The sequence below is a fragment of the Equus asinus genome, chromosome 1 (genome assembly GCF_041296235.1).
Source record: "Equus asinus isolate D_3611 breed Donkey chromosome 1, EquAss-T2T_v2, whole genome shotgun sequence".
Lineage (NCBI taxonomy): Eukaryota > Metazoa > Chordata > Mammalia > Perissodactyla > Equidae > Equus > Equus asinus.
Genome location: NC_091790.1, coordinates 122,554,324 through 122,579,076, shown reverse-complemented (window position 1 = coordinate 122,579,076; position 24,753 = coordinate 122,554,324). Strand labels below are relative to the sequence as shown.

The following is a 24,753-nucleotide window of genomic DNA, read 5'->3' as shown; positions in this document are numbered from 1 at the left end:
CTGCTCATCCTCTATTGTGTCTAGATATGCATAAGAAGGTGAACTTACCTTTTCCTGGTGCAAACATGGCCAGAGATACAGGTTCTCCTTCTGATGGGTGAGTCTATAGTGAAACAGGGTTTCTGCTAAATGTTATGTGAACACCATGAACTAACAGGAGCTCGTCACTCATCACAGTGGAGGGAGGTGTTTTTGCAGCTATTACACGAATAAGGAATGGAGAAGAGTAGCCACACCAGAGTTAGTGACAATGAGTGAGAAAAGGGCACCATTAGTAAGAGAAGTTTATGTGTATCCTTTCATTCACTCAACAAACATTATGGCGTGATTACAGTGTGCATAGCCTGCACTATGGGGAATGCAAGAGATCAAACAGGCAAGAATTGACAGAATGCCCTGACTTCAAGGGGCTTGCGTTCTAGGGGAAATACAGACACTAATTAAGTAAAATATACTGTTTGTTAAAGGATAATTAGAGCTAAGGAGAAAAATAAAGCAGGAAAGGGGAAGGGGGAACATTGAGGGGGAGAATGTCACAATTTTACATCAGGTAGCAAAGGAAGACGTGGAGAACGTGATATTTGAGCTGAAGTTTGAGAGACGTCGTGCAGAAGGATGTTGGAGCAAAGACCGTGAGGCAGGACTATGCCTGATGTCAAGAAACAGATTTCCAGGTACCAGATGCTGGATTAGGCTCTTTTTCACATTTTATCTCATTATACCCTCTCCACAAGACTGTAAGGTAGAATGTAATCTAAATCCCATTTTATTTATTTATTTATTTATTTATTTATTTATTTATTTATTTATGTGAGGAAGATTGGCCCTGAGCTAACATTTGTTGCCAATCTTCCTCTTTTTGCTTGAGAAGATTATCCCTGAGCTAACATCCGTGCCAATCTTCCTCTATTTTATATGTGGGATGCTGCCACAGCATGGCTTGAGAGGCAGTGCTGAGCCCATGCCTGGGATCCAAACACGTGAACCCCAGGCTGCCCAGGCCGCTGAAATGGAGCACTCGAACTTAACCACGATACCACCGGGCCAGCCCCAGAAATCCCATTTTACAGATGAGAAAGCCAGCACAGCAGGAGGCTGTCCAAGGCACCAAAGCTGGTGATTGGTGGACTTAGGTTGGTGCCCGGCCTGAGCCTGATGTTTCTATACACTAAGCCCCGTAGCTGATCAAATGGGTCTCTCCCGGAGGTTGGGCTGGAGGAGTTGCGGCGGGCTCAGAAGGGAAGTGTTAGGTCAAAGCCTGGAAACACCTAAGGATTTTTTTTTTAATTTTGTAGAAAACAATTGGTACTTTCTCTACAGACTATGTTCTTTTCTTAAGTCCACGTATAGAATTTCAGTGTGTAATCACATCTGATTTTCCACATTTTTGTATTTAAATCACACCTTATAAATAGAATTGAATATTGTAACAGCATATAGACCCATAGCTTCAATTACCAACCCGATGATGCTCTGGCTGGGATCGTTCAGCACTCTTGAAGGGGAGGAATGGGGAAAATAAAGAAACTGTGTGCCCACCATACCACAGAGCAATCCAGCCTTGTTCCACTATTTCAGGTGGTTTGGGTATTAGATTTACGTTCAGCGTTGAGAAGAAACAAATGCCAGTAGCACATGCTCAGAGCAGAGATGTACGGAGGAGCACGTTCTATTCGCCCACACCATAGACACAGCCCCACACACAGCTCACACAACCAACCATTTGCCACTGGGGGCAAGCAGCACAGCCACCAGCAAGCGCTGCCTGCAGCCTGTCCTGTCTCCCAGGAGGGATTTCTTTTGCCCAAGCCTGGGAGCAATCTGAGTAGGGTAGTGGTTGAAGTCGACTGTTGACCTGGTGTTGGTGCTGCGTCCTAATGACTCTGCATGTTACATGACTCTCGTTCCAGGCCGGGTAGGGCTGACTTCAGCTTTCCCACGGTGAGTGGGACCAACACGTCCCATGCTTAAACGTGATGAGGTCATTTTCTCACGTTATATTTCCCATTGTTCTTTAGAAGGTGCTTTACAATCACTGGTCTTGCTGTCGTGGAATAGTGTTCTCATTCCCTCAGGGTCACCAGGCTGGTCATCAAGGGTACCTGGAAACTCGCCACTGACAAAGTCACAACCAAAATGTCACAGGGAGAGTCAGTTCTAGGCTGAAGCCTTTCAGAGAAGATTTAATCCTCTTTTTGATATCCTATTTCAATATCTAACAACAGTAATAGAAATGTTTCTGGAACCTAATTTATATTCCTCTTGCTGTTCTTTAAAGTTCCTTTTTTCTCCTATTTTTGAGAGAATAGTTACAATTTCTAAGGTTAATTCATTGTCTGCTTGAAAACCATTAAATTGTCCTAAAGAATCTGGTTTCACCTCACAGTGAGGTCTAGAAACCCCATTTTGTGCTCTCTGTTTTAAAAAGTGATAGATGTTAGACATATCTTGTTCTTTCTCTTTCTTTTTTCTTTTTCTTTTTTGGTTTTTATCTCATTGGCGTCCTTCTGTCTCTTGTAGAAGAATCCTCATTATTTAAAGAATCGGTGCTCATGGAAAAGCCTGTGCATAATTTTAGCATGGAGGGTTCTGCCATAAGCACAGCTACAGCCCACTGGTTTGGATGGCGAGATGGTGATTCAGAGGGGAACCACGGCGTACAGGAAAATGATAGGGTAACAAGGGAGAGGCGAGGAAGTGAGCCTCCTCAGAGATGGGAGCTCCAAAAAGGCTATTGTTGGCCCTGCCCCAAACTGAAGTAGTTTCCTTTGCCGTCCCTTCTGGATGGAACGCCTTCCTGCCCCACTCCCTGGGTCCTGCTACCCTCAGGTTCTTTTTCTGGTTCCTCTCTCCAGATTTGCAGATAGGAAATAGTACTAATGACAGCTACCATTACTTGAGCATGTGTGACATTTAAACCCTTCTCATTGTTAATCCTTGTAAAAATCCTGCATTTAGCTCAGAAGGAAAGAAATGCAGAGACTAAGAGATCTGTTCAATTTACACAACTATGAAATGGCAGAGCTGGAAATTAGACCCAAATCAGGCAGCCTCTGAAGCCTGTCTTTCTTCCATACTGTGTATAGGGTAGTCTATGCCTGAGTGACAGCCTGTCCTCGAACCATTGGCATTTTAATCATGAACACATTCAAAAGGAATAAATTCTGAAGTCGGACTTCCAGACCCTGGAGAGGAAACAGCTCTAGACTTTAGGGATCTTCTCAGCGTCCATCCTGGAGGCAGGGTTTTGCCCTCGTTCATGTCAGTTCAACCAGCACTTAGGGAGCACGTACATCTGTCAAGCCCTGCGCTGGCCTCTGGAAATGATAATGTGATTGCTATAAACCACACTTCCTTCTCTCTCCCTTAATAGCCTACGCCTTCTTTTCTGGAACGTTCAAGCTGTGGAGCAATGTTTTCAAGCCCTTGTTCTTCCTTTTTATTAAAAGTAATTCTTATCTCACCTTTGCAGAATCCTATGATATCAGTTACCAGGGGGATTTAAATTTTTTATTTCCATATTCAATTTTGACTGCATTTTTCAAATCTAAATCTGATCTGTTCATCCTTTAGAATTAACTGTAGCATCTGAAAGACAGTTTTTAGTATGCTTGGTATTTGGCTTATGCTGAAATAAAGGATGTTACAGAGTGTAAAATTTATCACCAAATTAAACCGCTAGAAGCCTGCAAAGAGTCACAAAAAACCCAAAACCTTTAATTTGGCAAAACTAGTCTGTTTTCTGTGGACACTGACTGATTCAGTTACTGAGGGCATTTTTCTTGTTTCTCAACTTTTTAATCTATTTTAATCCAAATGAGACAAGATCAGTTTCTTCATCTGCTCCCTGTATGATTTTTAGAATTTTCACCTTTTCTGTGGTTCTCCCAGAGTATAATTTACTTGTACATTATTCATCTTAAAATGTAGTATTCAGAGTTAAAGATGGTATCTCAGCTAGGGGCCCACAGGACAGGAGTTTGTGATGATTGCATTTATCTGGAAACCACTTTTTATGCTGCCTTACATGGTGTCCTCTTGTTTAGCAATTCTCTCACCAAATCGGTGTATATTGAGCTAAACCAGCAAAGATGTTTTCCTCACAAATTCCTTTAAAACCAATTCTCTTCCACCATTAAAATTAAAATCAATTAAATTAAATTTAAAAAGCATACCTTTAAAAATCCTCAAAAGGAGAACTTTCTATTCATGCTCATGAAATTTCATCTTGTTAGTGTCAATATATCTTCTAAGCCTTTGAGATGGTTTTGAATCTTGGTGGCCATGGGGAAGGTGCTGGTACTGATGAAAATGGTTGAATTTAAATGAAAGGTACGTAGGGGCTCATTCTACCATCCTATTTTTGCATATGCTTGAAATTTTCCAAAATAGAATGTAAAAAAAGCCCCCAAAAAACACCACGCATTATCTTCCTGCTTTTATTAGTCTTAACTATCTCATCTAACACTACAGCAGAAAATTTGCTCAGTGTTTTGCTGAAATCTAAATATATTTTGTCGACGACATTCCTCTTGGTTAATTGTCTTATAAATTTCAGAATTCCCCAGAAATTGGAATTAAGTAGTAAAAAAATAAATGAAAAAGAAATTTTAAAAATTATCTAAATCTCTGTTAGTTTGGTTTCTAATCTTGGCCATAACTTTGTTACATAGAACAGTAGTCCCTTGTAATTTTACCACTGTCATAGCATCAAAATTGTACATTTATGTATATTTTGGGGCCTTAGTTACTAACCAAGTTGAGTCAAAGAGTAGACAGCCCAGGGCATCCACCTATGAGGAGAGCTAAATGTCACTGGATGCAAAGACATCAGTGGAAACATAAGAAGAAGAAATCTTATTTACCAGAATTCCTCTAGGGAAAAGGTGGTGAATTACTTTGATAAGACTCTGGGGATGAGAGTAGAGACTTCTAAGACTCATGCTCAGGTTACAGTAAGAAATCTCTAACCTGATTCTGAGGATGGTGGGTCAGGTAAGGGCAAGGCATCTGTTTACAGAGTGAGTGTTAGGAAGGTCTGAGATCAGGACTGAATTATGCAGAACAGCTCAGCCCAGCTAGGAGCATCCTTCCTTCTTGGCTACAACCCACAGATCATTGAGCCTCTCTCCTTAATGCATGTTAAACAAATATTTTTAAACCATCAGTTAGAAGGGGCAACAAATTACTAGGTCAGGCCTGGGTTTTAGGACTTAATTTGCAAAAGTTAAAATTATAATCAGATTATTGGAAAGTAAAGGAACACTTCACCAACGCTTTCCTAAAGATCTAACTCTCAGTGTGATTTCACTTAATTTTGCTTCAGGAATTGTAACCGTCTATGATCAGACTCAGATTGTCTTAACCATTCAATGTTCAAAGACTTCAGAGGAGAAAATGTGCAACTAAAAAGAAGTGAAAAGCCAAGGAAAATGGATGGAGGCACAGCTCAGGGACGGCACTGGGCACCCCCAGAGTAAAGCAAGACTATGCCTAGTGGGACTTGACCAACCCAGTGTGGCCAAAATAACTACAAGGACTGTTTCCAGTATTTTCCACGAGCACTGTAGACACAATTACTGCTGATACAGAGAACATCAGTTGGCTAACCAGCTCCAGGTTAAGAGAAGGGCAGATATACTTAAGACCACGGTTAGAAATGTTTAATGAGCTGTTTTTTCTCGTATCTTTCAGAAGGCAAACAGGTGAAACACACGGCCCTGACTGACCTCCACGTCTCTCTGATCAGGCTGTGGAAAATAAGACCCTCCTCTTGTTAAATAGGAAAGGTTAGTATTTAATAGTTAATGAAGGTGAGGGAATCTGAACAGATAAGAGCTGAGTCTGTGCAGGCTGCAGTGGGACAATCCCAATCCCCTTATCTCTTCTTGAAGAGTCGGCTGTTTGTGAGATATTGTTTTAAGCAATGAGAGGACAGGAACAGCCGCATGTACAAGGAGAACCACCTTTTTGAAAGAATGCTAAAGCAGAATATATGGAGGGGTGCTGCTTTGCAATTTTATGGGATGCTACAAAAACATACTATATTTTTTTCCAGTGGATTCAAAACACTAATCCCCTGGGAGCTAAACTTTAAAATATGTACAGCTTTATGGATGTCTTGTAAGATTCTTACCTTTTCTCCCTGCTTGCACTACTCTGTGATCTGCATTGCTTTACACCCAAGTGGCTCACAACATTCATATGAGGAGATGTTCTGAGCTGAGCAAAACCCAGGAGGGAATGGAGAGGGGTTAAGCTTTCTTTCATGGAGGCATTCAGTTAGCATGCCTTTGGGTTCAGGGTTATTCCAGGCAAGACAGTAAAGATAAAAGTATCTTGCCCCAATTCAACTTTTCCCCTCCCTTTTATTTCTCTTTTCTGGGGACAAATTTAGCCCAACCTCCCCAATTCCCTAGAAAGTACCATCAACACAGGCCATGATTAATTCCTTCCCTGGAAGCTTTATCCATCCCTCCCTGACAATATCGCCTCCCTATCCACTGGGAACTCCTGCCCCTGTTACTTCAGTGGCTGTCCAAAAAGTAAGCTCCTCTCCCTCTGTCTCGCCCATCATTTCATTCCCAAACATGTCTATGCTTTTCCTCTTAATACCCAACTTTTCTCTTTTCCTCTCCATCCCCAACTTTTCTTCCGTGCCCTTTCTTATCCTGTATCTACCTCTCCTATGCCCTCAGCTCCTTCACTGAGCATTCCCTTTACGTCCTTGCCTTAGCTGATGCTTGACTCACCTCAGGACATTGTCTCCCTCAGGTAGAGGTCACTAACTCCCCAACTCCAGGAACTTGGGTAGCGTCCTCCTCATCTTCAAAGCTATTTCCAGGCCGTGAGTCCTCTTTTATGTAAAAATCCTTGCTCTTTAGAGCCTTGGACATCCAACTAAATCCTCATCTCTCCTCATCTTACTCCTTTACCAATTTCTGAGGTCTCTCCCTTATTCTTTGGACGCATCAGGCTTACAGCCTTACTCTCCTCCCCAAGCCTCAACTCCATCATGGGTTGCTTTCCTGTTCACATGGATCAGCCATGCAACATCGTGGCCGCTTGAATTTTTGATCTTCTGCCACATCCAATAACTTTCACCTCTCCCCACTTCAGCTCCTCATTCTCACGATCCCACACTCACCAAGACCCTTCTCTGATCACAGTGTCCTACACTTTCAGCCTTCTTAACCCATGAGGTCCACCACTTCTGTTCTTCAGCCTCATCAAGAGATTCAGTCCCTCCATTATTCTTCTATCTTTCTGTCCATCAACCTCCTCTCACCTTCACTGCTTTCTCATCCAACTTAGACCCCACTGGACATCACTTCAGTCACTTTCTTTTAATGTTCTTACCTGCCTGTCCTCCCATTTCACCTGCCCAGCTAAATCCTAACCTTAGATCAATCTTCCTCTGGGTCTTCTCACTTCTTACCTCTCACTACTGATGATTCTGGTAAATATTATATAGCCAAATGTATTCATGCCACTCAAATTTTATAGTCTCCCACTCCACTCTTGTCTTTTCAGTATTTGCTCTAAATGCCAACCCCTTTTCCTCTGATTCCATGATAAGTCACCCATGCTTCTAACGAGCCTCTTTTTGGGTCTGATATGAGTTCATGTCAGGTTGCTGTGTAGTCTCGAGGACCTGGAGACACTCTAGATCTTTTAGATGACTTTGATACATCTGCTATGGTTTATTATGGTTTATACAATGGAGGGTGGTTTTATGCAATAGATTTGTGGTTTTATACAATAAAGGGTGATTATGTATTTCTCATTTTCGAGTTCACAATGAGTACTTCTCTGTGGTTCTCATCACTACCTATTCCACCATGTGTTGGGAGTATGCCGTGTTGGAACTTACTAATTAGTATTGACATTCATATTCTTACATACCAGTGAATAACTCTAAAATCCCATCTTGGTCACTTCAATAGGCTTTGACTTCCTGCAGAATTCTCTGCTCTTTTCCCTTCACTGATTTGAATTTCCTCAAAGTTGCCGCTCGATCCTCATGCATCTCTATGGTCCAGTCAGCCCTAGCTCCATCCCAAGGAAAAAGAGAGGGTTTTTTTTAAGGTTTTATTTTTTAGACCAGTTTTAGGTTTATAATAAAATTGAGAGGAAGGTACAGAGATTTTTCCTACATCTCCTGCCCCCACACACGCGTAGCCTCCCCCATTATTCACATCATTCACTAAAATAGTACATATTTTTTACAAGGATGAACCTACATTGACACATCATGATCACCCAAAGTCCGTAGTTTACCTAGGGTTCACTCTCGGTGTTGTACATTCTATGGGTTTGGACAAATGTATAATGAGATATATCCATCATTACAATACCGTACAGAGTATTTTCACTGCCCTAAAAATCCTCTGTGTTCTGCCTATCGTCTGTCCTCCAACCCCAAGACTCAGTGCTAATTCCTACGAGATTCCATCATCTGATATGTGAATTTCAGCAACTCGCTTCTCTTTTTGATGCTCTAATGTCTTCAGGGTGAAATGAAATAGTTGTCACTGCAGCTCAAAATGTTGGTTAAAGTACTCTGACTCTAGGGTAAAATTTAACTGGAAAGCAATTTTTCAATTTTATTTTTAGAGCAAAATTATGCCTCTCATTCATTTTATAGGAATAAATCCTAAAATTTACTTTTTGCATAATTTGGTGTATTATATTCTCTATATTTGAAGCTTAGACATAAAAATTAGTTAATGTATATTGCTGTTTAGGAAGAATTCTTGTACTTAATTCCATAACTAGAGAGTTAGTCCTTGTCCTTTCTATTTACTGAACAAAATACCCACATTCTCTTTTTAAATATCTAGATTAAAATACACATCACTAAATTATAGCTAATGTGCATCTTCTCCGTTATTAACTAATTTAGTGATCAGGATTGATGCTTTTTCTCAAACTTCAATTTGCTTGCAACAATTCAAAAATAATAATAATAGTTCCTGTGCCAACCATCATATGTTGCTCCAGCTTCAATGATCACCCCCATTTTGAGTATGAATAAACCGAGAGAAAATGAGAAACCAAGAGATCACACAATAAGTAGTTTGGCTGAGGCTAAACATTACTGCTTATGAGAAGTCAGGTTAAAAAGACCCAAACGCAATTTCCAGCACGTTTCGAACACCTACGTTCCCTCCTTTATGCCTACCAAGCACAGTCCATCCTTCAGGTCCCACTGAATTGACCAGCTCTACCAGGTCATGCAGATATTTCCCAGCTGAAGAATGACCTTTGGGGGTTGGGTTGGGTCAGTTAGCAAAGAAGAGGTGAGGTCATGGTTGATCTGCCTGTGGTGTGTGGAATGAACTGCCTGGAGAGGCACATGTGCTGTGAACAGCAGGAAAATTCTGAGGGGGACCCATCTCATGAAGGGTGACAGGAACTGACAAACATGCCAGATGGACTGATAGGCATGGAAGCTTAGGTCATCTCACCAGAAAAGAGGAAGTTAGGATGATGCATAAACACAAGACCCTGACTTGAAAGCATATTATTGCTTAACAAGGAAATTTGGAAAAGACACACCATCCTATTTAATGTTATTTGTTTTGAAGCACAAAAAAAGCATTCATATAAACATTTATTCACTTAATCAAATGACTTAGAGTTATGTAACAATGCATGGTATGCAACAGAATGCAAGCAGACGCAGCGTTTCTCCTTGAAACAAAACACTCTTTATTTTAATGCTGCAGTTTTTAAACAACGTTGGGGATCTTAATTAGACCTCAGAGTCCCTCATGGAAGGACTGCAATGCATCACGATCTGCTTCTAAACTCCTGTGTCTCGAATCCCTTACCTTGCTGCTAGAGTTATTTTTCTAAAACATAGGTCAGTTTCAGTAACTTTCCTCCTTGAAAACCTGCAACGGCTTCCCACTGCCTGGGGAGTCCACTTCTAGCACAGCGTTCCAAACTCTCCATAATGTCACACCTTTCTGCCTCCCCTGGCTCTTCACCCAGAGCTTCTCTGGATTCATCATTTACCTCCCTCCAAAGCTTTGCTCCGGCTCTTCCCGCAGCTGGCTTTGTCCTTCCCATTGCTCTGCATCTTAAGATCCTCTGATTCTCCCTCTACTACACCCGCTCCATGAATCCTCTCTTAATACTCCAACTGAAGTGTGCTGTTCCTCCAAGGACCTCCCGAGCTCCGTCACACTCCTGCAGCTGCTGCGCACCACCTTGTGTGATCGCTGTTTGAACTCTTCTGTGATCTCCAATGAGCTGTACTATGATCAGTGTGCTTGACGCTTTCTTGAACCTTCTATGGCAGTGGTTCTTGAACTTCAGCAAGCACCAGAATTACCTGGAGGGCTAGTTAAAACATAGATTGCTGGGCCCCACTCCAGAGATTTGATTTAGCAGGTCTGGGGTAAGACCCAAGAATTTACATTTCTAATAAGTTTCTAGTTGCTGCTGCGGCTGGTAGGGAAACCCCTGTGCTTATAAGGACTGGCATAATGCTTTACACATAGTAGGCTCGACAGATGCTTACTGGACAATTGGGTAAGTGATGTGGCCACACTTACTGATTGAAACTTTAGAAAGTGTTTTATTAAGACATTTACAGGTCTAAGTGTCCAAGAATATAAATGTAATGGTTTTCATTTAAGAATATGTAGGCGCGTGGAGTTTATATAATCTCTAAAGGCTGATAAATTTACATGTATGTGTCTTCCACGCAGTTCTGATATGTACTAGGACCCTTGCAAGTGGGTGACAGAGCGCACGGTGAATGAAGATCTATCCATAGGGAACTGGAAGGAAAGGAAACTAAAAGTTTTCCTCAAAGACTCAAGACAATTTCTGTAGTTCCCACGGAACCCAGGGAAATGGGAGGGCAGGAAGGTCACATCGCAAGGACGTGGCAGAACCAACTGGAGCTCTGTCTGCCTTTAGTCTCAATGCTCATCCGCGACTCTTCCGGCTCCTCCTCAGAAGCGGTAGCATCTTCTGTGGAACTAAATAACAGGAACTAAGAAAATATTAAGTTCAAGCCCAAGACAACAACCAAAACGTCTCAATTTATTTTAAGTGAGTCGTAATGACTAGGTGGCAAATACATGACACCATGCAAGTGCTGTCTGTCCTGCGGGAGTCCCTGAACGCCTCTCATTTCATGCTTCCTAAGCCGTGACATCGAATGCTGGCCCTCTGCCTGTGATCCGCCCAGACCTAAGTCTCAGTGGCAGCAACTTTTGTGTTTTCTCCTGGTGGAAATGGGAAACATTACAGCTGCTGCCATCCAGAGGTCAGAACGAGTCAATGAAACTGATGAGTTAGCAGAGAATTAATCCACACCAGGACGTCCAAAGTAAGGTTTTAGGAGAGAATGATGAATTTCTAAACCTGTTGTGTCTGCTCTCAGAGATAAAAACGAAATAGATCTATAGCCTCCGCTGTGACAGTCAAATGGGCTACTCCTGGGCCAGGCAGCCTTCTAGAGTAGAGGTAGTGTGGGAAGGAGGCAGTGCAGGGTGGAGGCAGTGTGGGGAAGAGGCAGTGCAGGGTGGAGGCAGTGCAGGGAAGAGGCAGTGTCGGGTAGAGGCAGTCCAAGGAGGAGGCAGTTCAGGGCGCAGAGCAAGGGTGGAGGCAGTGCAGGGAGGAGGCAGTGCAGGGTGGAGGCTGTGCAAGGAGGAGGCAGTGCAGGGGGGAGGCAGTGCAAGGAGGAGGCAGTACAGGGTAGAGTGCGAGGGTGGGGGCAGTGCAGGGAGGAGGCAGTGCAGGGGGGAGGCAGTGTAGGGTGGAGGCAGTGTAGGGAGGAGGCAGTGCAAGATGGAGGTAGTGCAGGAAGGAGGCAGTGCAAAATGGAGGAAGCGTAGCATAGACTTTTGTCCCTGGACCAGGAGCATCTGAGTCATCTAGGAAAATGTTCGAAATGCAAGTTCTCCAGCTCTTCTGGGACAACATACTCAACCATGTTGGGTGTAGTTCCAGAAATCTGTATTGTACAAGACCCCAGGTAATTAGGAGTCAGGCTAAAGTTTAAGAACCACTGCTAGTGTTTAGTCATCACTAAATTAGGCAATCCCCCAGACTTCAATTCTTTTTTCAATGACTATCACCAATTCATAGACAAGTACTGCTTAGAGCAAAATTTTGTAGATATTCCCAGGTACCTTTTTTTTTTTTTTTTTTTGAGGAAGATTAGCCCTGAGCTAACTACTGCCAGTCCTCCTCTTTTTGCTGAGGAAGCCTGGCTCTGAGCTAACATCCGTGCCCATCTTCCTCTAGTTTATACGTGGGACGCCTACCACAGCATGGCTGCCAAGCAGTGCCATGTCCGCACCCGGGATCCAAACCAGCGAACCCTGGGCCGCCGAGAAGCGGAACGTGCGAACTTAACCGCTGCGCCACCAGGCCGGCCCAATTCCCGGGTACCTTTTGACATTGAAGTGTCTTAATTTTTGTTAAGATTTTAGAAGAATGCAAAAGCTTGGCTTTTTATGTTTTTGTTATTATTTTAAAATTTCATTTTGTATTGAATGTATATTTGAGATAAACATTTAAATCACAGTCTGGAAAAAGGCTTTGCTATAGGAGTTTAGAGTTGAAAGCTCACTTGAAATATCATCAGATCTAATCTTTAATTAGAGTTGAGAAAAGAAGCCTAGATTTACGTGACCCCGTGGGATCCCAGAGTGCTGTTCCGTCTGTTGCCTACATTCTGTCTTCCATGAGACATCCCGCTTTCACTGGGTTCGTGCATGACAAAGGGAAGGATAAATATCATAATCAGAAGAAGAAGAAGAAAACAAAGTAAATAGTCTTTCATTTACCTTGGTCATCATTTACCTTACCTTATAAAACAACACCTAGGTATAATATCTTCACACAGTAATCTAGAATATCTGTCTTTAAGTCTCTTTAAGTTTATTTTTTTAATTCAATTTTATAAATGTTTTGAGGTCATGAACTATCCTTTGAGACTCTAAGATTTAAGAATCCTATTCTTGAAATATTATCCTTACCCGATATACACACACATACACACATGTCCCGTGATTCTGTATCCAGTGGCAGAATTTTCCCTTGAAACCTCAGGTGTCCATTGGAGCCCAAGTAAGAATTTCTGCTTTCAGAAGCCTCCCTTTAACACCAGGGATGATGAGACATCCTTCCCAAATTATCCTTTTCAGCTAAAGACTTTCTTTAGGAAACTTTTTTGCTCCTCCATGAGTCCCACATAGATAATTGCCACCCTGTTTTCCTCACCTTCGCCTCCAATGCCCCAAACTCACCCCTGCATTTGCAAGTGGCCGGCAGCCAGGTCGATGAGGCAGATGCTCCAGATTGCCCTCCACAGACATTCTACCTCCTTCTCCACCAGGACCCCAGCCTTGCCACACTGCACCGGCACTGTTGGTACTACTGCAGAGTGGGAGCAAGGTCTGGAGGCAGTTTTAATATGCCTCGTTGTACCCAAGATAAGCAGAACACACCACTCCCTGCTGTGTGCTGGACCTACAGATGCAGTAGAAATTTTATGCACATTTGGGAAGCTTGCTTATTTTAGGATTTTGTTCAGAAATGAGTCACTTGAGCTTCTCTTTCTCGCTCACTTTCTCCTTTGTGGCTCTCCCAGAATGATAAAATTCCCAACTAGCAGCCACAGAGAGCAGATTAGTTCAAAATTTGTTCTACTAAAGAAGCTCATGGAGTGAAAGCGCCAAGGGACATGTCACAACAGATTTACAGTTTGCACAATAAATAGAGAGCTGAAGAAGCCCAAAGGGAGGGTTTGAGGTGAGCGCAGAGGATGCCCTGGAGTGGTGAGAATGAGGGGGCCACAGAGTCCGCAGACGCCGAGAAGGCAGTTACAGCACGGACAATCTCTATGTATACAGACGTTGGAGGACAGACATCATGCTGCTAGCAGGTCCCAGGTAAAAAAGTGAAGGTGTTACTTAGGTCAAGTTACTCTAGAATCCATTAGCATAGGTTGGTTGATTGGTCACATAAACCACCAAGCAAAATTAAAATGATTTATCATGGGTCCAGATATTTGAACTGGAGCAGGTTAAGCAGTTAAATGGAGGGGCAAGCGGACTCTGGGGCTTTGCTGGGAGAAGCACATCATGGGGATCACGCTAGTGGATAGTGTAGATGGCAGCAGCCGGAGGCCGCAGGAGGTCCCAGGAGTGAGTAGAACTCTATAAATCATGTCAATTAATTTTTGCTCACTATGCTTCTCAATTTTCTGGGAAAAACAATTTCAAGAAGAAAGGGCGTTTGCTAGTTAGATTGAAAAAAAAAAAATCTGGTCCTATTTGAAATCCTTTTGTGAAATGCTCAGAATGACCTGGCAGATAATGAGTGACTATGTAAAATACAGTTAATTGTTTGAAATACGAAAATTATTTTAAAATCTTATTTAATGCTAATAGATCATTTTTCACGAGGGCCTCCTTTTCAACTGAACCATTGTCTAGAAAAATGTCACAGATTTCATAGTCGATAAGCTTTAATACATATGTTTGGAGTAGCGATGAACAGCTAATGGGTTCATTATTCACGACAATTGTACAAGCACTGTTTTCGTAGTCATCATCCTCTATAGACGTTAGCTAATTTATCCGCGGTAGGGCTCCTGAGCAGTGCAGTGTTGTTTCTGTTGTTGGGCAGACAGAGGAATTAATGCAAGGTGAAAGGCCGTGATTCTCCAAGGTTCTATTTCTGACCACTGATCCCGCTGAAATATCAAAGACAAACTGTTGACAGTGAGCCAACAGAAAGGCAAAACGTTTGCCAGTTTGATTGGAAAGTGTTGCTGGTGTTTACTTACCCAGAAGCCTTAAACGAAGCAGGGATCTGGAAACAACGAAGAGCCCCACATGCATTTCCACTTTACTGCTCCAGCTACAACGCCAGACTCTCCGCCACCTGTGGATAGCACCAGGGAGCTCCCCATATCCTTCCCTCCAGGGAGACAAAGCCAACTTTGCTTTTCTTAGAGCTCGCTCTTCTTCTTCTACCCAGATCATAAGGGGACCTCCTCAAAGTGAGCATTTTCACCGTCAGGCCGGTTTGCAATTCTCTCTCTCTCCAGCAAACAATCTTTAGTCGCTTGTCCCTGTGACCCAGCATGTGAATCTTTTTTGGTCAAATGCATTCATGGCTATGGAAGAAGAGCTGGCCAGCTTCCTAGCTTCCTAGAAGCAGCAACACGTCACTGCCTTTTCTTTGTGATCGTTTTTTGCACATTTTTATTTGGTTTGCCTAAAAGTGATACAGATGAAATTAACCAGAAGTTAATCTTAGAGGATCTGGTAGCGCCACAGATAGGCTATTAAGATTGTGGAACTCTTGATCCCGCAAGGACCCAAATCTTTCTTTTGGAGTTTTCCTGTGTTGGCTAATTCAGCTTCAGAGTAAAGAGTCTTGAGTAGGCTGTGGAGGTTTGTACGTTCCGGCACTTACTAATTATATAAATTTGGAAACTTGGGCAAATCGTTTTGTTTCTTTAAATTTTAGTTTCATCATCTATAAAATAGAAGTAATCCAAGTGAAGTACTTAATAATGTCTACCTGATATCAAGCATTAAAAAATTGTGACTACTATCTATCATTTCATAGCAATCATAATTTGATAAGAATGTATAAATGCATAAAGGAAATGTATAAAAAGAAATTGGATCTTTTTATCAGGATAACAGATTCCTTTGAATTTTTTGGAAAATGTTCATAATTTGTTTTATTTGCTACTCCTAGAAAGAAAATATAACCTTCCTTAAGTACAAACAACTGGCTTGCCTAAGATTTCCTAGAACCATTTGAATTTTGTGACCAAAAGCAAACTAGCTTTATGCTACGTCTGCTTATTCTTATTTCCTTTTCTGAAATTCCCCTTCAAAAAACCACTGACACTTCCTTATATTGTCCCTCCAATCTTTCAAGCCATCCCCGTGGCTGACCCTGGACTTTGTCACCATGCCCTTTCTGCCATTTCCTTATAATCCACATAATTTCTGGAAGCTGGATGAAGATAAAAATGGAGCAGGTCTGTCCACAAGAGATTATAACAATGATTGTGGTGGAGAGGGCACCGAGGGGAGAAATAGTTCATCTGGATCCTGGCAGAGGAGAGAAGGTCTTCAAAAGATGAGTGCCCTGTATTTAGCTTAATTTTCTTTGGCTTTTCTTCTTAGGAACAATTCTGGTCTGAATTATTTCTCTTGAGATGGTGTCAACAGAGAGGCACAGCGGTTGCGAAACTTTTATTAACTCTGGCACAGTCCCGTCCACAGGACACAAAACTTTTTCAAAGCTGGGAAGCAGTCGGTGGTTGGAAAAAATAGAGATGTGAGCAGTGGGAGGAGAGGGGAGCAGGCGGGGGTATCGACGGGCCTCAGGAAGCTAAGTGGAGGCATCTCGAAGTGTCCTCTTTCAGGGCAGCACTGGCAGAGCCCGGGACCTTGGGCTCAACATAAGGGTTGGGAAGTGATGAATGTTCTCCATAAAAATATATGAGGAAGTTAATCTTTTTGTTCATAAAAGAAAGAATACAGAGAAGCTGAGGTGGGCGAGGCTGGGAACTTGAGGGCAAGACAAATGACTTTTAAGAATAGAAATGTCTAGTATTCAATTCTAGATTTTTGGTGAAGATGCAAAGCAAATCTTTTCCTTTCCTTTCACACCTCTACAAAACTTTAGTAAAGTCTGCGACCCACACAGGGGCTCTTTTATGTCTAGAAATCAAGGGAAAGACCTGAGGTCAGTGTGTGAGTTAGTGTGGAACAGGAAACACTGATTCATCAAAGCCAAGAAGCTGGAACCTGAAGAATCCATGAGAACCAAAGTTCCAGAGGAAGTCACAAGAATCTTAAGAAAGGCAATGGATTTTCTCTGGGTTGTTGTTTAGAGACTGAGATCAATCTTATAATAATCTCAATGGGGCAGCATGACCCCAGAGGGCAGCTGATGGTGAGTCCAAGGCCCTGACTGGATTTGAAGCCTGCCTCAGCCATATTCTAGCTAGTTAATATGAAGAAGGTACAACTTGGCTTCTTCATCAGTAAAGAGGGAATAATATTTTTGTAATAATTGATTCGGGGTTACCAATGAATACTAAAGTAGTTAGGTGAAGCATTGTTGAAGAAACAGAAATTCTAAAAGTAGCACCCCGCATATTACTTTTGAATTATAAGGGAAAATGTGTCTTTCCAATTGAGAAATGGCAAGTGATCGTGTAACTGAGACGTATACAAGAGATCAAACTGAATGTCACCAATAATAAGAGTGATAATGGTACAAAGGTTTTATGGAAGACCATCCTTGGTTTGGGGAGATCCATGCTGAAATATTTAGAGGTAAAGTGTCATGATGTCTACACCTTACTTTAAAATTCACCATATATATGCCATGTGTATATATATATATACACACATACATGTTATATAATGTGCATATATGTGTGTGTATCTCTCTATGTGTAGTCTCATATATGCACGAGAGACATATATATGTATATGTGTGATATACACACACATATATGTATGTCTCTCTTTCTCACTTTTTCTCTCTCTAGATATCTTTCCCTATCTCTCTCTCTCTATAAATCTATTATACATGTTATATAGATAAAGATATTTATAGAGAGTGTACAAATGGGGCAAAATATTAGCAATCAGTGAATATAAGTGAAGAGTATATGAGTTTTTATGCTACTACTCTTCCAGATTTTTCAAAATAAAATGTTTACTGTGTAAATAATTCAAAGTACTATACCCAGCACCGTGGCAGCTGCCACATCTATGCTCGTTTTGTGTTGATGACCTTTTCCTCTATTAGGCTTGTTCACTTTTCCTCAATCATGATAGGCCCTCATTATGGTTATTTAAATATACCTTGGGTCTAGTTACATTGCCCTAAGAAAAAAGTAGTTTCTGAAAAGACATAAAGCACAAAAAGGGCAGAGTGTGGTAAAAATGCCAGGAGTGGCAGTAATTGGCTGCTCCACAAGGTTGTTCTGTTCTCCAAAAGGGACATCCCATGCTGTTGCATGTTAAATATTTTACAGAATTAAGAGGAAGAAATCAGTAGTTTGAAAAAAAAAACAATATCCAGAATATTAACCTTTCTCAATCAATACCAAAATAGAGCAAATGTTTTATCTGAGTGCTGATTTAGTAACGCAAAATCAAGATTATTTTTTCTTAGTGCTTTTCTCCCCAAGGTAATAGGTTTTAGCACCTGTGGAAATGATGAACATTTATTTGGAAGTTGCCTGAGGGGTCTGAATTGTGTGCACAGTTAATTATACACCATTAAAGATATTTCTGCCAAACCAGCTGCTCAACTTAACTAGTGGCCAGTGTGTGTCTTGATTTTTAGGATGAAGACTCCAGAATTCCAGGATATTTTTTTCTTTTGCTGTGCCTACTTCATATCCTTAAAGCTGGAATGGATATAGGAAAGAGACAAGAGGAATATACTCAGTCTGGGTCCCCTTTGGGTCATGATTCTCTTGAATTCCACTTCTTCTGTTGGTGACTTTGTAAATGAATCCTTTTCTTAATTCTATTAATCCTCAAAGCTCTCCTGGTGGAGAGAAGGGAAAAGCAAATTATTTATCAAACCAACTTGTGAGGTGAGAAAACAGGGGGACTTATGGGGAAATTATTTTCTAAACCATGCAATAGAAACTCATCTGGCTTTCTTTTACCCCATGTATATAAAGGATTATGTGAAATATAGGGAGATGTGAAGAAGAAAAGAGTTTAGGACATAGTTTCTGGTAACTAAATAATAGTATTAACAACAACAGCAATATAAGATAGTGTATGTATGTGAAATTGCTATGCAAACTGCAAACTTCTGCCCAAATGCAAGTTACTATTATTTTATTCATCATAGTTATTATTATCATCATCATCATCATCTTCATTGTCGTCTATGTTATAATGGTGGAGTTCTCAGGAATTGTGAAGGAAGAAGAAAAATGATTTACTGTTTGGAAAAACTAATTATAAGCAAGTTTTGAGTGAAAGCTGACATACTGAAGGTTTTTAAAGACCTAGTTGGGCAGGGAGCCAGGCAGGTGTATTCAAATGGAAGATGCAGTAGGAGTGATGGGGTGTGAGAGGGAGGATGGCACCTGAAACTCTCTGATGGCAGCAGAATGGGACAGTAATAGGAATTTGGCAGTCAGGGTGGGAAGAAAATGTGGGAGGATGGGAGGTCCAGTAGCTGGAAGACAATAAAGCCCATAGTCTTAGATTTTAACGGAATTCAGGAAGCCGTAAAGAGCAACTAGGATTCTAAGAAAAGAAATAGCATGACAAAGTGATGCTTGGGAAGATAAAGTCTTCTCAAGATTTTCAATAGATTGTGGACAATCAAAAGCAGAAGAGGAAGGAGGTTTTTAAGATAGAGCAGATTCAGGGAAATAAAGATCTTGCTTTGATCAGCGATGCTAAGACTGAGACAATGGATGTCTTGAGAGCACAGCTGGGCATATGCTCAAGAAGTAAAGCTTTGTTAGACATTAGGTGTGTGGGAACAAAAGAAAGCTAAAAGAAGGCTTTGGATCTAAAGTCAGAAAAGACTCTGAGAGCCTGGAAAGAAAGACAGACCTATGTGAGACTCATATATGTTGGATGAGACTGGAAACCAGATTAGGATTAAAAACCGATGCTTTTAGGATTTTGTCACTCCCAGTCATCATCGGAAAACTGCTGATCACTGGCTTCTGCTCTCTAGTTCTCTTTCTCCCAAGTTGCTCTGAAAGAACATTCTGTCCATCAGAGCTGCAGGGCCCCCAGTGACCTGCTTGCAGGCTCCCTTTATGGTGTGGGGACAAAGGCAGTGCCAGGGCAGGGACTGTCAGCTTGCTGAGGCATGCGTTTTAGGTACTACTGTTGTTTAGTTTCAGAGCACTTCAAATAACAAGTGATTTTAAAAATGCCTCATTGATGTAACCTCTGTATTACTGGCTCTTGCCCTCTCCTTGCAAAGAAAGAATTGAGTCCCCTGCAAGGTTCTGTCTCAATTCATATGTGCTGTGTGGCACAGCCATGTGCATTTGTACACAGGGAGGATGCGTGGGATGCTGTAACTATCTGGAACTGCCGTCCCTCTATGGGGCTCCCATTCTCAACACAGCTTCTCATAGTTTTCTCTCCTGGCTGCACAATGTTGTGGGAAGAAAGAAATTTTAGAGTCCTTTTAAAAAATTTATCTTTTTAGTATATTCTGCTGGCAGGTTACCTAAACAGGACTCCTTATACCATCATATCATAAATTCATCATGAAAGTCATTTAGTGTTTTACATCAGTCCAAAGGCCTGGACTGGAGGACAAATCTGGACAACATACAACACCCACTGTAATTATATAGACTCTTTGGAAATAGAAAGATGCTATATTTATTTAGCAATGCTTATATAGTTCTTGCTATGTGCCATGCCCTGTTCTAAGTGCTTTATTTAATTCTTTTAACATCCCTATGAGGTTGATATAACTATTGTGATCCTCCTTTTGATTTTCAGATGTGGAAACTGAGGCACAGAGAAACCAGGTAACTTGCTCTAGGTTATAGAGCTGCTAAGTGGGGAAGCTGGGAGTCAATTCCAAATTCTCAGGTGCCAGATTTCTGGGTTCTTAACCCCTATGCTAGACTGTCTTTCTAAGTGGAGATGGAGATACGCGTACCTCCAGGTCACACTATTTATAAGCAGATTAAATCCTGCAATTTGTAAACTTGGAAAGAAGCTTCTTATATTGAAAGACAGCAAGCCCTTTCTGCCGTCTCCATCTTCCCGTGTTAGCCCACTTTCACATTTTCTCTGGCCATGGATGAGGGGGAGCTGAGGCATTATGGATATTTTTACAAAATAGAAATGGCTATGCTTCAAAACCCTTAACCTCCTCACCTCATAGGAACCCCCGGGATCCTTGGTCTCTTGTGGATGCAAAGAAGAGAGACTCAGGATCTGAAGGGTCTGGATGAGGGGTCATCATCCTGTATGTTCTCCCTGTCACGTTGTCTTTGCTTCCATTGCTGTCACATGACCAGTCTTCAAATTCCAAAGTTAGCTGGTATAAATAATTTAACTAAGCCCTCTCACCTCTTCTGGGCAGAGGTTGTCGTGCCAGGACACCATAATGATAATTGACTGGGTTGCTTTTGAGTCACCTGCCCAACTCCAATTTGACCGCACAATTGAACAAAGGTGGTGGGCTGCTGGGGCTTCTTCCCTTGAGCAGAAGGCTATGGGCTGAGCAGTTTCCAAAATAAGGGATATCTGGGGTCTCTGGATATGACCTACATATCCAAAATGCATCCATTCTGGCCAATGTGTGTACTCACTGCACACCAAACCTATTTTATACTTTGTTACTGCCTTTATTCTTTAGTTTATGCCATTTCCTCCATTGGTAGTCTCTCTTCCCTCACTTAATGGCCTAAATCCTTCCTATCCTTGAACACTCAATTGAAATTGTCAAAGAAGTCTTCTAAGCTTATGCCAGCTGGAGGTGATTGCTACCCAATTATGTACTCCTGTGATATTTTAATTTATGTACCATTTATTTAGTAATCATCATTTACTGCATTCCATAGCCTACTCATGAGTCCCTGTCTCATCTCTCCAACTACATTATATGCTATTTGAGGCTTCATAATAGGTACTTAATAAAGGCCTGTTAATTGAGAGTCACTTCTACTATAATCCCTGGGAACTCACTGGGGTCTTGGTTATCTCTTGTCGTTGAATACCCTGAAGAGCTGCCCCACTCCTCTGTGGTACTAGTGCTATAGAAGGGTATCAAGGACTAACCCAAGAGTAGAACTTTATAAATTAATCAAGGGGAGGGGGACAGCATACACAATTAAGGGAAGAGGCATCAGAGGAGACTCTGACAAAGCGGTACACTGACCTTGATTACCTAATTTTAGAGCAGCAATGATTTCAGACTCCCAGAATCCAGCCCATTCCAAGTAAACCCACCAAAAGACAATGGAGCTAGAAGGGTGGCTTATCAGAATTCTTTTCCACCAAGCTTATGCCACCCTGCAAACAAATATAAAAGAGGAGATTCAGGAACTACAACATCAATTTAGAATCTAGGAGGAAGCCACAGGCTATCTTAGTTTGACCTTTAGCACACAGTCTATTTCAGGCTAAATTTTATTAGGAAAGCACACTCCATGATAGGCTTGTAGTGAGAAACAGGATCTAATCAGAGCTGACAGCAGCCCCTAGCCTCAGCAGAACTAACAGCAGTCTGAGCGAGAATCTGGCCTGGTGGGAATCTGAAAGGAAAACATGGTGGAACTACAAGGAGACAGAGTGCCGAGGGCACCCCACGGAGTGACTAGGCGGGCACACTGTAGTCACATGGATTCTACTGGCAACGGTTCAAAGGTTAAATAACTCACTGCGTTGGCCGCAGGAGCTAAATAAATGCTGTTTTGAAGGCTGTCAACAAAAACTCAAATGATAACAGAAGTAGTTTAAATATATGAACTCAAATCAGAGAAATCATAAGAGAAAGAAAGAGTTTAAGAAACTCATTCTTCAAATTAAAGGGATTAGCATTAAACCATTCTACTTTCTCTAAGGATCCCGAGGAAACAATTTTTAGAACTATGGAGGATGCTAAAAAAACACATCATTTAATTCTGTGGTTTATTTTTCAACATTACATTTGATTGGAAAACAGGATATGAGTCTCATAATCATTGTACAAAGAGTAAGATATGAAAGTATAAAAAGATAAAACGAATTTCCTCACAGTTAGGCGATGAGTCAGCATGGGTCCAAGTTTTAGAATACAGATCTCTTGGCACCAACTCTGGGAAAATGCTTTCAAACTCTAAAATCCTATAAAAATGGAGAGAAAAATTACCGGTAAAGGCCCATTACCTTTCACATAGAAATCTCTTTGCTCATCATGTTAAATTGATTGTACACAGAGAATTATTTTTATGTTCTTTATTGTTTTCTCTCGTGAGTTATTTTATTAATTATTTGTTCTTTTCTGCTCTATGTAATATCTGTGCATGATAGAAATTTAAAGGTTTCCCGGTGTTTATTCCCATATGTAGCCACTTTTGTGGGTTTCGTATATATCCCTCTAGAGCTAATCTACACACTGATAAGCATATATGCACAGTAGAATTATATTTTGCCCCTTATTCTGCATTTTAGTTTTGTAATTACACTTGTACATATGAACTTTTGCATAGTCGCCTGCCTTATCCTTCTTAGATACGATATAACATTTCACTGCACATATTTGTAAGTTAAAGACATATATTTAACAGCCCTGTACTGATGCATATTTAAGCTGTTCCCCATAGTTTGGTATTGCCAGCAGTGCTTCAATTACTGTCCTTGTTCAAAGACATTTTGCATGAGTGGGAGTATATAAGTAGAATCATTTCCTAAAATTGGAACTCACTGGGTAAAATGTTAGGGTGTATCTATAATTTTGATGAATACAGCCAAATTGTTCTCTATAATACTTCTCCCAATTTATATTCATAACAACAAAGAAGGAGAGTGCCAGTTTTCCCACATTCTGGTCAACAAGCATGTTATTTAACTTAAAAAATCATTGCCAATTTAGCCCATGCTAATGTTATCACAATATTTTGTTTTTCATTTTTCCTTTTTAAATGGGAATGAGCATCATATCTTTTATTTAAAAGTTACTTCTATCTCTTTTCTTCTACAGTCAGTATCATTTTAAAAAACTATTCTTAACTCCTATATTTTAATTTAATTATTAATTAATTTTTTTAATTTTTAACAACACCAAATGTATTCAAAATTTACATCTTAGTGATACAAATTGTCATCTACGCACTTAACTTCTCGTAGTTTTCTCTGGGCCTCTTCATTTTCCTCTTCTTAAAGTGGAGGAGTGTATCTTTACCAGAAAAGGGGCTTACTTCATCTTTTAACGCATAAATAAAGTCTGCACTATCAATGAAAATGTCCTACGTGAGACCTTCTGGTGAATGATTGATGCCATCCCTCATGTCTGCTGAAAACCTGCCTGGGTTTGTGCAGGCTGCATTTCTCTAATCTCATTTCCGTGAAAACGCCAGTGGAGAGTGACAGCCTATATCTGGCAACACTCCACTGTGTCATGTGACTCAACAAGGCGGATCAGAGGCAGGCAAAGGAGCTGTGCTGGTCTCTGCTGTCCATTTTATTGACAGAAAAATGAGTCATTACAAAACAGCATCTGAAATTATAGACCTAATTTAGTTCCTGGTTATTAACCAGCAATTCAGTAAACCCTGAGAACAGTTTTCATGCACCTGAGGTAGCTGAGTGTTACTGGTTTAAAAACCCGTTTAGTCTAGTCTCGAGCAAAGTCAGGATCTGCTGATTTCTCTTCCCTTCTCTAAGACATGCTGTCTGCAGACCTGGGAAATATTCGCCATCTGCAGAGGCGGCTTCTCACAACCTTCTCAACCTCTTTCTTTAGGCACAATTTTGGAAGAAGTAACTTAGTTATTTGGAAGAAGTCACTTAGTCATTTGCTTCCTGATTTGAGGAATTGATTTTGTCTTTTGAAAGGTTTCCTTAAAATCTTTGATTTGTAACTTTTGATATCACTGTAGGAAAAGGAGACTGGCTCACAGAGCCACCTATTTGCCTCTCATTATTATCTCTATTGCCATCACAAACATCGTTCATGAAATTACTTTTTAGTGTGGAAATAATTAGGGGAAATTTAACAAGCAGGGAGATTTATAAA

General features: G+C 41.1%; 2 long non-coding RNA genes across 4 annotated transcripts in view; one reads left to right on the top strand and one right to left on the bottom strand.

Annotated features, from left to right (window-relative positions):
- Positions 1-24,753, top strand: part of LOC106837338 (uncharacterized) — a 280,263-nt gene that overhangs the window by 226,361 nt on the left and 29,149 nt on the right. Inside the window, exon 1 of one of the 2 annotated variants that reach the window (XR_011502589.1) lies at positions 15,930-16,036. The exons of the other annotated variant lie outside the window; for it this stretch is intronic. This is a non-coding gene — a long non-coding RNA (uncharacterized lncRNA). Of the gene's footprint in view, positions 1-15,929; positions 16,037-24,753 lie in introns of those variants that run through there. 2 annotated transcript variants of the gene reach the window in all.
- On the bottom strand, positions 14,432-24,625 carry LOC139045031 (uncharacterized). Of its 2 annotated transcripts, XR_011502591.1 has the most exons (4): positions 23,851-24,625; positions 22,774-22,862; positions 14,822-18,576; positions 14,432-14,728 (listed from the first exon to the last, which is right to left on the bottom strand). It is a non-coding gene; the product is annotated as an uncharacterized lncRNA (long non-coding RNA). The 2 variants fall into 2 exon arrangements; XR_011502590.1 differs by having other exon boundaries at positions 14,822-22,862.